The sequence below is a fragment of the Trachemys scripta genome, chromosome 2 (assembly GCF_013100865.1).
Source record: "Trachemys scripta elegans isolate TJP31775 chromosome 2, CAS_Tse_1.0, whole genome shotgun sequence".
NCBI lineage: Eukaryota > Metazoa > Chordata > Testudines > Emydidae > Trachemys > Trachemys scripta.
Genome location: NC_048299.1, coordinates 223,175,321 through 223,189,177, shown reverse-complemented (window position 1 = coordinate 223,189,177; position 13,857 = coordinate 223,175,321). Strand labels below are relative to the sequence as shown.

Genomic DNA, 13,857 nt, shown 5'->3' with positions numbered 1-13,857 from the left:
TACTCTGCATCTGATGAAGTGGGTTCTAGCCCACGAAAGCTTATGCCCAAATAAATTTGTTAGTCTCTAAGGTGCCACAAGGAGTCCTCATTGTTTTTGTGATTTAAATGTAAACTATCCATAAGAAAGTCCTTGAATCCATGTAAACATCAATCAAGCTCTACTGCTAACAATATGATATTCAAAATATGCTGCTCTTGTAACCATTTATAATAGGACTTAAACACTATATATTGAATATTCAGTGTCCAAGGCCTGGTCTACACTGGGGGGCGGGGGAAATCGATCTAAGTTACTCAACTTCAGCTACGTGAATAACATAGCTACGTGAATAACATAGCTGAAGTCGACATACTTAGAGCTACTCACTGCGGTAAGTCAACGGCTGACTATCTCCCGTTGACTCCGTCTCTCTCCCTGGTGGAGTACTGGAGTCGACGGGAGAGTGCTCGCCGATCGATAAATCAACCCCCGCTGGATCCACCGCTGCCCGTTGATCCAGCGGGTAATGTAGACAAACCCGAAATAAGTGTTCAGACAGAGAGAGAGTACAGTAGATAGGATGCTCTTTATTTTTGGAAATTGGACATTCTTTTCAATTATTCACAATGCAATGGTTTGTCAACATACTGTCAAGCTCATTGAGTAAGCATCTAATCAGGAATAATCATACTACCCAGCGAAGCTAATGAAAGCTTATTTCCTCTGAATGGTTTGGATTCACAGGTACATTTCAAGATTCAAGTTAACATCACAGTTAAAACAGTTCTCAAACATTTTCACATGCTTATATTTGTAGGAAATGCATCATTACTTATTTGTATTGCAATAGCTCCCAAAGGCACCATTCAAACTATACAAGATACATTATGGAAGGCTTTAGAGTTTGAGGCATTAACATTTTTATAAATCAGATAAAGAACAAGTGGCTCAGATTTTCTACACGTGCCCAACCAATGGGTGTTCACGAGTTGTAACCACACATGCACAAGTCCCATATTCATGAGTGCAAACTGGACCTGCACAAAGATATGTGCACACGTTTGAAAATGTGGACCTTCAGGTACGGAATAGTATATTTTATTACATTAAAAACCTCTAACTCAGTGGCAAATAAAACTGCCAATAAACTGTACTCGTATCCTGGATCCTGTTCTGGATTTAACACCACGAGCACTGTCAAACTGTTATTATTTGAATGGGATGGATTCATCTCTTGATTCTTCTCACATAGTTTTCAGCACTGGCTAATAATTAGTAGTAGAAGGATGGTCTTATGGATATGCGTAAGACTAGGTGTCAGGAGACTTGGGTTCTATTTCTGACTCTGCCACAAGCTTCCTGTGTGACCTTAGACAAGTCACTTAATTGCTCTGTTCCTCAGTCTCCTCATCTATACAATAGGGGTAATAATACTAGCTTACCTCACAGGGTGTTGTGAGGCTTAATTCATGAATGTTAGTAAATTGCTTTGATTTCCTTCAATTAAAGAGGTTATATGTAAGTGTAAAGTACTATTAGTAGTGAAACCATTCTACTAATTACTCACATACCAATATTATTGGTAAATAAGAACCATGATAGAATGAAAGACCCACTTTCCTTCTTACCCATCAAAACACTCAGGAGAAATAACATACCTAAGAAACTCATCCGCTGTTCAATTGGAAGAAGCTACATCCCCTCCAATTCCAAAGTGTCTGGCTAGAAGATAGATTCCCACAAAAATTGTCTCCTCAGTGCACTGTACCATTTCTATTGCACAAAGATGAAACTTCACAGAGAGGGAGAACAGAAATTATATATAAAAGATGCAACAAAAAGGTAAAGTGCAGGGTGAGTCTTTGTAATATAGAAAAGAAAATCCACACATTGTGAAACCAGCTTTCACAATTGAGGCTCTTGTTGGCATTTTCACTAGAATGAGCAAGGAGGTAATGGATATGGAGTGACAGGGGAAATGAATTAGCTTCTCAGAATAGGCTGAGGGATATTGGCAGAGCTGTCTGTATAACCACTGTCCATGCTTTACCCGTTCAGTGGATAGACAGAGGACCTTCAGTCTCCATCGCTATCCATCCAACCTTGTGCCGAGCACTAAAGGGACCTAAAAACCACACATCCAATATATTTACATCATAAGGTCCTAACATGTGGTTGGAAGGCACCAGTCTTATTGAGCCAAGATTAATAGTCATAAATGTACAAGACATCCTTCCTCTACTTCAGTGGAAGAGCTGCATGTGGGGCGGCTGCAGAACAGAATCATAACGAGGCAAAGAGTAAAAGTAACTGAGTAAAGGAACTAACTAGCATGTTATGCTTTTCCTACACCGAGCTTGTGCTATGGCAACTGCATGAAATTGGTGCCTGAACAGAATTTAAAAGACATCAGAATTTGTTTTATATGAATACAGTCTGAGTATTGTATATACTGCTGCCGGTGTTGCAGTACAATGCCAATGAAATCTGTGCCTAATAGAAATAATCTTCAATTAAAAAAAACCTTCTCTCTTCTGTTCTGTGATATAGACATGTGCCAACTTCCAGAATTTGCTGAAGCAAACTGGGACTATGACTGACATTAAAGCCCTGTCTAGTACAGAGAAAACATCTTATAATGGTTGATATTTTTTGCTTAAGAAATTTTTGAAAACTGATCTTTTTTGGAAAACTTTCTGACAAATTTGTCAACATTATCAAAATTTTCTATTTTGCGTGAAAAAACTTTCTGCAACATTTTTAATTGCTATTTTTATCAAAATTGTTTTCAAAATTATTGATATTTTTCTTTTACAGAAAACCCAGTTTTCAGTAAGACAACATGGCTTTCAATAAATAAAAAATTCATAAAAAGTTTGATAAAATATTGATTAAAATAGCAATACTAAAAGTCAGAGTTTTTGTGAAAACCAGTAAATAGGTTAATTTAAAACTCCACAAAACAGAAATAACTTTAAAAATCTCTTCAAAATAATTTTCCTGTTTTCCAATATTCTCTGTATAAGACTGCTGTGTGAGGCAGCAAATACTATGCTACTCTACGCAGGCAGCAAATCTCATTACCCCAAAGGGGCTCAACAGAGGGTGAAAAATCCAGGAAAGTTTTAAAAGATTTTAATACTTACATTTGAATTTTATCCCCCTTCTGCCAGTTTGCTTTTTCAGTTGACAAGTAATCAGTTAGCCTGTTGGAACAAGCAAACTTATTCCCACGCATAACTTCTGAATGAAAAGACAAAAATGCCTAGCAAGCCACTTTAAAAATAAATACTGTGAAACAAAAGTTTTGTGAAGCCTTTTCCAGACTTGTTAAAAAGTTATATATATTTTTTTACCCATGATGTTAACCATCTTTATATCAGGCCCCAAATTGAATGAGACAGTAGAAAAATCATAAGGTGAACCTTCTGAATTGAGCAGGTTCAAATTTGTGTTTGAGAATATTGCCTGAGGAGGAGTGGCCTGTTTTTCCTACACAGTTTATAGTTTGGGTTTTTTTTTTAAAAGACAAAAATAGTCATAGAAAATTATAATACAAGATAAAATTCATCCCCTGAACATTTTAAAAAAATTTCCAGGACAAATTATCTCAATTTTTTGTCCAGCTCTCAAGCAAGAGAAAGTCCTTTGCAAAGCTTAAGATCTGAGCCAACAACCTTTACATGAGTAGTCCCTTTGATTACACAATCAGCCCCTAAATCACAAAAACAGTGTTGAACTGAACATGAATTACCTGACCTTTTGGCAGTGGATAGTAAAATACAAGCATCAGAGTTCCATGTTCCTTCATTATCTGAACTGGTTTAGACTATGTCTGTGGAAAATTACCTCCATGTTAGTTTTTATTATTAAAGAACATGCAATATATTTAAACTAATAAAGTTTCATGGATGCCTCAAACAGGGCAGATAGCTCTTCTTCGGTCTGGGGACGAGGGGATAGTTTAGTCACTCTTTCCTGAAAGATTAAAGTAAAATTGGATTACATAAGGCTTTTTGCAAAATAAACAGTGTTGAATATACTGTAGAACGTCACACATTACTCAGCATTAATGACTGAAATCCACACTATAGATTGCACAGAATTTTGCAAACCAGCAAAGCATTTAATAAAAGAAACAAGGTTAATGCATCACCAACTGTAATTTAATCAGTTATTTTAACAAAGTGTATTTTAGTATACTTTACTCTCTCTCTCTCTCTCTCTCTCTCTCAAAGAACAGAGGTTGTTAAGGTTGTGAAGTCAAACACTCAAAAGCTAGGAAATGCCAGAAATAAGGTTGCCTTTCTAACCTTCTTCCACATATGATTAATAGATTCCAAGGCCAGAAGGGACCATTATGATAATCTAGTCTGACCTTCTGTAGAACACAGACCAGAGAACTTCCCCACACTAGTTCAAAAAGAATTATAACATATCTTTTTAAAAATAATCCAATCTTGATTTAAAAATTGCCAGATCCACCAGAAACCTTGGTAATTGTTCCAATGGTTAACTACCCTCACTGTTAAAATTTTACTCCTTATTTCTAGTCTGAATTTGTCTAGCTTCAACTTCCAGACACGGGATTTTGTTATGCCTTTGTCCGCTACATTGAACAGTCCATTATTAAATATTTGTTCTTCATGTAGGCTATTTACAGACTAATCAAGTCACCGCTTAACCTTCTCTTTGTTAAGCAAACTAGATGAGCTCCTTGAGTCTATTGCTATAAGACATGTTTTCTAATGCTTTAAATCATTCTTGTGGCTCTTCTTTGAACTCTCTCCAATTTATCAATAACCTTCTTGAATTGTGGACACCAGAACTGGGGATGTCAAAAGGCAAATATCTGTCATGAAGGCCACCTGCCTGCCAGATTTCAAGCCTCTGCTCCAAAATACAAAGAAACTAGAGCTTTCCAGAGAAAAGGTTGACAGAATTTACATGGACAAGGCCAACATATTTTTCCCTTGCTTTGTTCTTGGAAATGGCTAGATCATTTTAGGTAACATTTTCCAAAAACGTTCATCTGAAGCATAACCCCCGGAAGAAAAAATTCAGCTCAAAAGTTATCCAAATTATAGGTAGAGCTGCGTGTTCAGTAACAAACCAAAAAACTAAAACCAAAAAAATAATTTAAAAAAATTGCTTCAGGTCAAAAAAGTGTTTCATTTGTGTTTTTTGTTTAAATAAAAATCAAGTAAAATTTGACATGAAAAGCTTTCAAACCAAAATGCTTCATTTCAAAAATGTTGAAACAAAACATTTCCATTTTTGAGGAATTTTTTTGAGTTTTCTTTTCCCAACTAAAACAATCTGGCAAATTTGACATGAATTTGCAATATGTTTCAGTCAACCCAAATCTATATTTTTCAGTGACAGAAAGTTCCATCTGAAACTGAAAAATTTTGCCCAGCACTATCTATAAGCAACCGAGAACATTACAATGGGAAGTGCTGGGCACCCTTAATAATAGGTGGTGCTACCTGCTGCATGTATAATATTTAGGTATATTTTAGCATGCTGTACTACAGAGCACAAAATTTATTAAGTCCTATAATACAAAACGCCACTAGAGCATCATGCTGTTAAATATTTGCTAAGAAGGGGGGATGAGATTGCTGGTTATGTGTGGGAATTTTTAGAGAATCAGACAGGTTTTACTGTAATTTTCATAAACATTGACAACAACATTTTCAAAGTTGGATGTCTGAAGTTCAACTCCTAAATAGAAGTGACCTAATTTTAAAGTGGCCGAGCACCTGGCCTCTCAGTAACTTCAGTGGGGTTTTTTTGGTGTTTGGAACTTTTGAATTTTTTTTTTTAAATGCAGACTGTTAAATACAGAATTAGGAACTTAATTTTAGGCACCCAACTTTGAAAATTGTGGCTTCAATCCACACAACGGATGGATCAAAGTCTATGAGATACTGAGTGACCCTAACTCCCACTGAAACCAACAGAAGTGGATTAGCTCTTAGCAGAATTAGACTCTGAAAGAATGAGGATTAATTTAAATATCCACAGTATACTGGTATGGAAGGACCAAGTAGTGAGGTTGTTTAATGAACTAACTTTCTGAAATCACATTACAAAATAGATGTTCAGGAAGAATGTCTCCCTGGATCTAGGATTCAGCAGAGCACTTAAGCATGTGCTTAAGTCCTGCTGACTTAAATGAAATTAAAAAACACATGCTTTGTGCTTTGCTGACTTGGGGCTCTAAGCCCTATAATTGGTCTTGAAAGTTCCTAGGCTATTTGAAACTATTAGCTTGTTAACTTGGGAGTTTTCCAGTACTGGAACAGTGGTGTTGCAAGAGAGGAATCTGCTTTGTCGTCAGAGGCCAATGGGAAAAACAAAGTTTCTGTCATTACGCTAGCTCGTTACAATCAATATTTCTACTCTCACATTCAACAGCTTCATGAGATTTCCTCCCAGGTACAGTATGGTGCAGGGGTCTCAAACACACGGGTTCCTGTGGCCCGCAACGACACCCAGAATTTGTAAAATAATTAATAATGCAAATAGGGCTTGATACCGTATACGAATGTCATACGTGTCTGATCATTCTAAAAATAGAACAGATAAACTTTCGGACAGCCAGGGACTGATTCTTAGCAAAAATATTGTGAACAATGGCTTGTAGCAACGAATTTATGCACATAACATTAACTGAAAATGATGTTCCAGGTGCAAAACTGACATTCTTTAATGGAAAAGCACTTTAAAATCCAGCTGAAAAGATGATTACAGTGTCGGGAATTGAAGCATATTGGGAACAAGAAGGAACTTGTTGAAAGGTAATGTACATTGGCATCATTGTTGTTTACATAATGTCGAGATTGATTTTTTCCCCATTCAACAATGAGGATTATTGTTTATGATGGAATTTATTTACTGCTAATATTTGTTATTAAAAATATTCATTGTTGAGTGCGATTCTTGTATAATATTATACAAGTACAGTGAAAAGGCCACTGCACTACAAGAATTGTTGTCCGAAAAACATGGCGGACAGCGCGTTGCATCATGGTCACAATTTACCTGTAAATCTATACACCTCTACCCCAATATAACGCGACCCGATATAAGACGAATTCGGATATAACGCGATAAAGCAGCGCTCCGGGGGGGGGGGGGGGCTGCGCACACCGGTGGATCAAAGCAAGTTCGATATAACGCTGTTTCACCTATAATGCAGTACGATTTTTTGGCTCCCGAGGACAGCATTATATTGGGGTAGAGGTGTATTTAGAACAGTCCACGTACGATATCAAGCCCTATTTTTAAGTGTGTTTACTTACTTACTCTTTGTCTTTCTGATGATACCGCCATCTTGAACGGAAGTAATTCTAAAAGTAAATGCGTGTTTTGTCATTTGAGTGAGGTGCATTACTGAGTGTTTATATTTTATTAAAACCCCTCTGAAATTCCTTCACTGTCAAAAAAAACACTCATGGAAGAAAAAGTTTTCCAAGACAAATGGGAGAATTCATATTTTTTCACAGAGATAAAAGATAAAATTCAATGCCTTATTTGTCAGCAAACGATTGCTGTTCCCAAGGAGTATAACGTGTGTCGGCACTACGACACAATGCACTGTGAAAAATATGATGCATTCACCGGAAAAATCCGAGAGGAAAAAGTTCGGCTACTTAAAGCAGCATTTGCCAAGCAAAGAAATTTCTTTTTGGAGATTAACAAGTCTAGCGAAGATTCATTAAGAGCAAGTTTTGTGATAAGCGAAATAACTAAATCATCGCGACCTTTTACAGAAGGCCTATTCTTAAAAAAATGTCTTGTGAAGGCCAGTGAAATTTTATGTCGTGATAGGAAGAAAGTTTTTCAAGGCATAAGCTTGTCTGCCAATACAGTTGCCTGCAGGATAACAGATTTAGCAGATAATGTACAGAAACAATGGATTCAAATGGCAAAAGACTTCGAAGCATTTTCAATTGCTTTTGATGAGAGTACAGATGCATCAGATACTGCACAGTGTGCGGTGTTCATTAGAGGTGTAGATTGTAATTTGAATATAACTGAAGAATTACTAGACTAAACGCCACTGAAGGGTATCACAACGGGACGTGACATATTTCAAGGACTGGAAGAGTGCATTGAAAAAGCTGCGCTGCCATGGAACAAACCTGTATCTTTGGCTATGGATGGTGCACCATCAATGTGCTCTGAAAACGTTAGTGTGGTTGGATTATTGAAGACCAAACTGAACAGCCTCAATATATCAGGAATTAGCTTCACCAGTATATGTTGCATTTTGCACCAAGAAGCTCTGTGTAGTAAAAGTCTACAAAAGGAAGGAAGTTATGGAGGTAGTTGTTAAAACCGTTAATTTTATACATGCATGAGGGCTGAATCACAGACAGTTCACTTCTTTTCTAGCAAGTACGGACAGCGAATATGGGGAACTTCTGTATCACACTGAAGTTAGATGGCTGAATTGTGGAAATGTTTTGAAGGGTTTTTTGCACTGAGAGAGGAGATTGATTCCTTATGAAAATGAAGAACAAGGAGGTTCCACAGCTTGCTGATTCCACTTTTATCTGCAACCTTGCTTTTCTAACAGATGTAACTGATCATCTGAATGCACTGCACTTGAAGCTTCAGGGTAGGAAACAGGCGATAACACAGATGTATGACAGTATTAAGTCATTCAAAGTCAAGCTTACTTTGTGGGGGAAAACAGCTGACTGCTGGCAATTTGGTCCATTTCTCAACTCTGAATTCCTTAGGAAAAGTTGAACTCAAATCCTTGAAAGAATATGCAGATATCATTTCTAACTTGCACAAACAGTTTGATGTGCGGTTTAAAGATTTCAAGGCACTTGAACCACATTTTCAACTTTTTTCCCCACATCATTTGCTGTGGAAATTGACAATGTTGCAGAGGAAATGCAGATGGAGTTAGTGGAGCTTCAGCATGATACCATTTTGAAGCAGAAGTATACAGATGTTGGAATTCCAGAATTCTACCGGTTTCTTTCACAAGAAAGATTTCCTATGTTATTCTCTGCTTCCGTAAAGATAATGGCAAATGTTTGGAAGTACATATATATATGTGAACAGTTTCTCTCTTCCATGAAGATTAACAAATCCGTGTTAAGGTCAAGGCTCACTGATGAACATTTGCAAGCAACACTGAGATTGGTTTCGTCTCAGGATATCAAACCTAATATTGATGCTCTGGTTCATGCAAAACGCTGCCAGCTAAGTGGCCAAAAATGAAATGTCTGTCAAAATTAGCACTGACTTTTCACATTACAGTTTTTAAAAAGTTAATACATTGACTTTTAATAGCATACTATATTACTCTTAATTTTTTTCATTTTTGACTATACTTTTGTATCGTTGTATGAAAAGGTTTCAGTGATGTGGACCTAGGGCCAATGTACTAGTCCTCATGTGGCCCTCGTAGTGATTTGAGTTTGAGATCCCTGGTACAGAGAAAAAGCTAACACGCGTTACAGTGTTAAAAAAAGGCTTCGCATTACTTAGGACAAAAACTAAGGTTCTACCTAGGTTTACCACTAGTTTAACACTAAAAAAAATTAGTTATTTATGGTGCTCAATGGTGTCATCAAGCCAATTTTCCTGCCCATCAGTGGAGCGCTCAGATGGGCTAAGAACACCTGTCCAAGCAGATGATGGGAGACATGACAACTGTAAAGGGCCACAATGTTCCCAATGACTCTGGATGGAGTGCAAAGAATAGAAGCTTTTACTATACCTTTAAATAGATGCAGCTTGCATTCCCTTAACACAGCCCTGGTGATATCGCCAGTACACAGAGAATGGAACTGTGGCTCTGCCTCTCTGAGCTGGTAAATTCTTGTGCCAGGGCCAGTCATCAGTGGTTGCAGCCAAATTATAGCTGCCTCTTGTATGTTTACATGGAGGCGAGGTGCGGCTAGCAAATAGGCCCTTCTGACCTCTCCTTTCAAATCCACCCTTCCCGCCCCCCAACCAGAACACCCACACAGGACCAGCCGTTATTTGGCCCATGGAACATAAACTTCTTCTCCAGACTTCCTTGCTGTATTATAAGCAGGATCATTTTCAACAGGTTTTCTCAAAAATGAGCTATTTCAAGTGTAAACATTATGCTCCAAGGTTTCAAACCTCCAAACTGGCTGACTAAAACCTGTTAATCATTTTATTTCTCTGCAGCATGCATTTTATGGTGGTAGTACACTTGGCAGTGTTTGTTTATTTGTGGTCTCAATTTGGACTAAGGTGTTTTGCGAATATTAATAGGTGGTGTTGGTGTTCCAAAGAAAACTGATGGCTGGATCAAAAGAAAAAATATCAAAGAGTTAACTGTTTGAAATCCCCTTGTAGGTAACGTATTACACAGGCAGTAGCAAATGAATTTGGACCACATTATACTTTGTATACTAAATTAGGGTTTGAAAACACATTAGCTCGCCTTGTTATATATGCGCAGTAAAAGGACAGTAAATTAAGATGGGCTTCTGAATTAATAATCAGTTACAGATGAGAAAAAAAAAAAACCCAAGCCACAGGTGAATCTCAGCAAAGCAACAACAAAAAAATATACTTCCTTGGGATGTTGTGTTTATAATTATCTGTAAAAAGTAATACTTTAAAGGACCAACATATTTATCAACACAAACTGTCAAAAAGTCCTGTCACACACATTTAGCAGGGCATCAGCTCGGGAGCAAGAGACCTCTGTTTTATTGCACATTTTGCCACTAATCAATTTGACACCTTGATCAAGTCACTTCCCCTCCTGTAAAATGGGAATGAGGACATCTTTTGTAACAGGCTTTGAGGTTTATAGATGTTATAAGAAAGTGAAAATTTTTAATTTTTTTCAGCATGACAAATCTTCAGAATATGTCCTCATTTACTTGGGAATTAATGAATTTTCCTCTAATATCAGTCCATCTTACTTGAAATGTTTTTTGTAAGTATAAAAATATAAAGGGTATTAAAAGTGTAAACTGTTTCATTCCAGGAGGACATTAGTTCAAATTCAGATGGAGGGCAGTGGAACAAAGCCATCTAGAAGAGTATTGAAACTCCTTGGTAGGGAAAATCTAATGCAAAGCAAGTTTAATCATTCTTAGCACATAGTAGGCTTATAAAAGAATCAGATAGAAACTTACTTGCCTGTATAATTAGAACAGCTAGATAAAAAAATGGGAACATTTTTCACAAAAAATTCTGCAAAAACATGTTCCTTTTCCCACCTGAAAAAATGTGCATGTTGCATTATTTGACCAGCTCTAATAATTAACCTCTCTTTTGAAGATGAATGAATGATAGATGAAGACCAAACACCACACACACACAAACACTATCTCACTGCAAAGAAAACCCAATCTGTACCAGGAGAAGAGAACTGACTATCATTCTCTCCATTTAAAACTGCTAAATGGAACATTTATTTTAAAAGAAAATGTTTTAAAAGTTTGCTTTTTAGGAAAAAATCACCTGTGTTTTCTGTCTTACCTGAGGGAGAGTGCCTTTCACTAAAGCAGGGATATCTGCTTTAGAATAACCAATTGCAGCTAAGCCATCATCAACATTCAGATCAAATAAGAATTTCCGGAGCGTGTCTGCCAAAATAAGCCCAGCATCTTTGATTTTGGCAGTGCGGATGTCAGCTCCTAAAATAAGACAAAGCTTTGACTGTAGGGTGGAGAAAGAGGAGGAGGCTGTTCTGGATTTAATTTAATCATAATAGCAGCGGCATATATCCACATATAACAGCCTACTCGCTAAAGGCAACCCCAAATAAAAAAGGGGAATCTCTATCTTCATTTTGCAGTTAGACTAGTTTGTAGAGATGGAATAAAACAAAATCAGGAGAGGCAAGTTCACTGCTGCTAGAAAGACTAACTGCCTTGTCAAGTTAACTTCCTCTCCCACTGTACTTGCCTGGAAAAGCACTTCTCAGTCAGACTAATTGCTGAAAGCAGTGTGGAAAGGAAGTTAGACCAGATCAGTGTCAGTGGATAGCCATAATATTTATTTTTAGGGACAAAGTGCCATATACTCATTTTTTCAAAGCCTTGAGTTTGCTGACATCTAGAGGATGTGCGAACCAATGACTAATGATTCCCTCCCCCTTCTCAATTTTATGTTGACAAGCATTCAAAAGGGCGGAAGGGGGCGGAGGGAAGGAAGGGGGCTCTATGGGTGGAGCTACCTCAGGTGTTTGGATAATATATTAGTTAGTATGATATAATATAGATTAGAATAAATAGGTAGATTACATAGAAGATGAGGAATTACAGTCCTAGAAACAGCTATGAAAAGGAGGTTAAAGTCAACATTTATAGAAAAGCTACAGATGTTTCTTAGAAAAAGGCTATTCCCCCTCCCTCCCTGGGTGTCCATAGCTCCGTTAGAAATGGGAAAGATGTACATGCATAAAGGCAAGAAAAACATCCCAAGTTTTATTTTTAACCATTTGGGCCAAATTCATTCCTAGTGTAAATCCAATTAAGTCAATGGAGTTATACCAGAACTGAACTTGTCTCATGCAGTTTACTGAAAAATGAGTAAATGTGAAATATAACTACAGGAAAATGCACTCTGGTTCTCTAAGAACTCAGTGCAACAGTCAAAACAGTTTAAAGCTAATGGGAGGACAACAAACTCATTTCAGGGGGCTTAGATGTTTGGATAGTAAAGTAGCAAGATGGCAGTGTCTATAAGGGATTAGGTGATGAAGCATGATGGAGTCTGATGAAGTTTCATGCTACTGGAATTATTGCCACGCAGTCAATGGCCATTCTCTGTGTTGCAGTATAAAGGGCAGTTAGAATATAAGGGCTTCAGGAATGATCAGATAGTAGCAAAAGAGAAGGAAAGGAAAGAAACAAATGAAGAAGAGAAGAGGAGGTCTGAAAAGCCAGACTAAAAAGGTGATGAAAAACACCCCAAATGTTATTGTTCCAGGGACCAGTCTTTTGCTAGCCTAAAGAATGCATCACTCTTCAGGCTGCACTTATATTTCCTTTACTGCAATAAATCTACGGCCACACACCCCTATTTCCATCAGGAGAGGCATTAAGCTTTTATTTGGCTGTACTCAAATCTGCAGCTGTACATATACATAAACATGGCTGTTTGTTACTACTTTACCGCTAGGCATGGTGTCTGGCAACCTAACGTATTTGAATCAGCTACTGCAGTCACTTGGACACTGAATTATGGTCCCAAAGTAAATACCCAAGATGAGAATCAACAAGTTCACTTATACACACTTGATTCATTTTATACAGAATCCTTTATATAACAGTAAAGCAGACAGTAACCAGTTGAATTTCCATTGAGGAAGTCAAATGTAACTAAGAATTGCAATGCCAGATACTCTGAGCTGGCCATATAAGATACATATTTTTAGTATTTTCTCAGCCAATGTATAAGACAGAGTATTACCATTTGAATAAAGGTTATTATTGAAGGGCTTCTTGTAGGGACATAGAAATTGCTATATATAATCAGACGATTATAAGAAACCCCATATCCAGCAATTACAGAATCATCTGCCAATAGGGGAAGATTCTTTCTATCTCCATGTTCTGAAGCAGAAGTGTCTAAATCCCTTCTAATGTTGTATATGTCCTTTTTAAAGTAAGTATAGACATTCTCACAATCCATCTAAAGGTTTAATCTTTTCTTGAAACCTACCAAGTTTCTGGATATTTTGTAGCATTGAGTTGTACAGAATTAATTATCCACTGTGAAGGAAAATATTTCCTCTTTCAACATGTTTCCTGCTTGCAAGTGTTTAACTGTGTTTGTTTTATAATCACTTCCTCTTAGCTAATGCAGATGTAAGTGTACTTAAAGCTCCCTATGCTTTATGCCAGG

At 37.2% G+C, this 13,857-nt stretch overlaps 1 long non-coding RNA gene across 1 annotated transcript; it reads right to left on the bottom strand.

Annotated features, from left to right (window-relative positions):
* Window positions 1-549: 549 nt before the first annotated feature.
* Window positions 550-11,638, bottom strand: LOC117873541. Its single transcript, XR_004644751.1, has 2 exons — window positions 11,485-11,638; window positions 550-3,960 (listed from the first exon to the last, which is right to left on the bottom strand). It is a non-coding gene; the product is annotated as an uncharacterized LOC117873541 (long non-coding RNA).
* Between the last annotated feature and the right edge of the window lie 2,219 nt (window positions 11,639-13,857).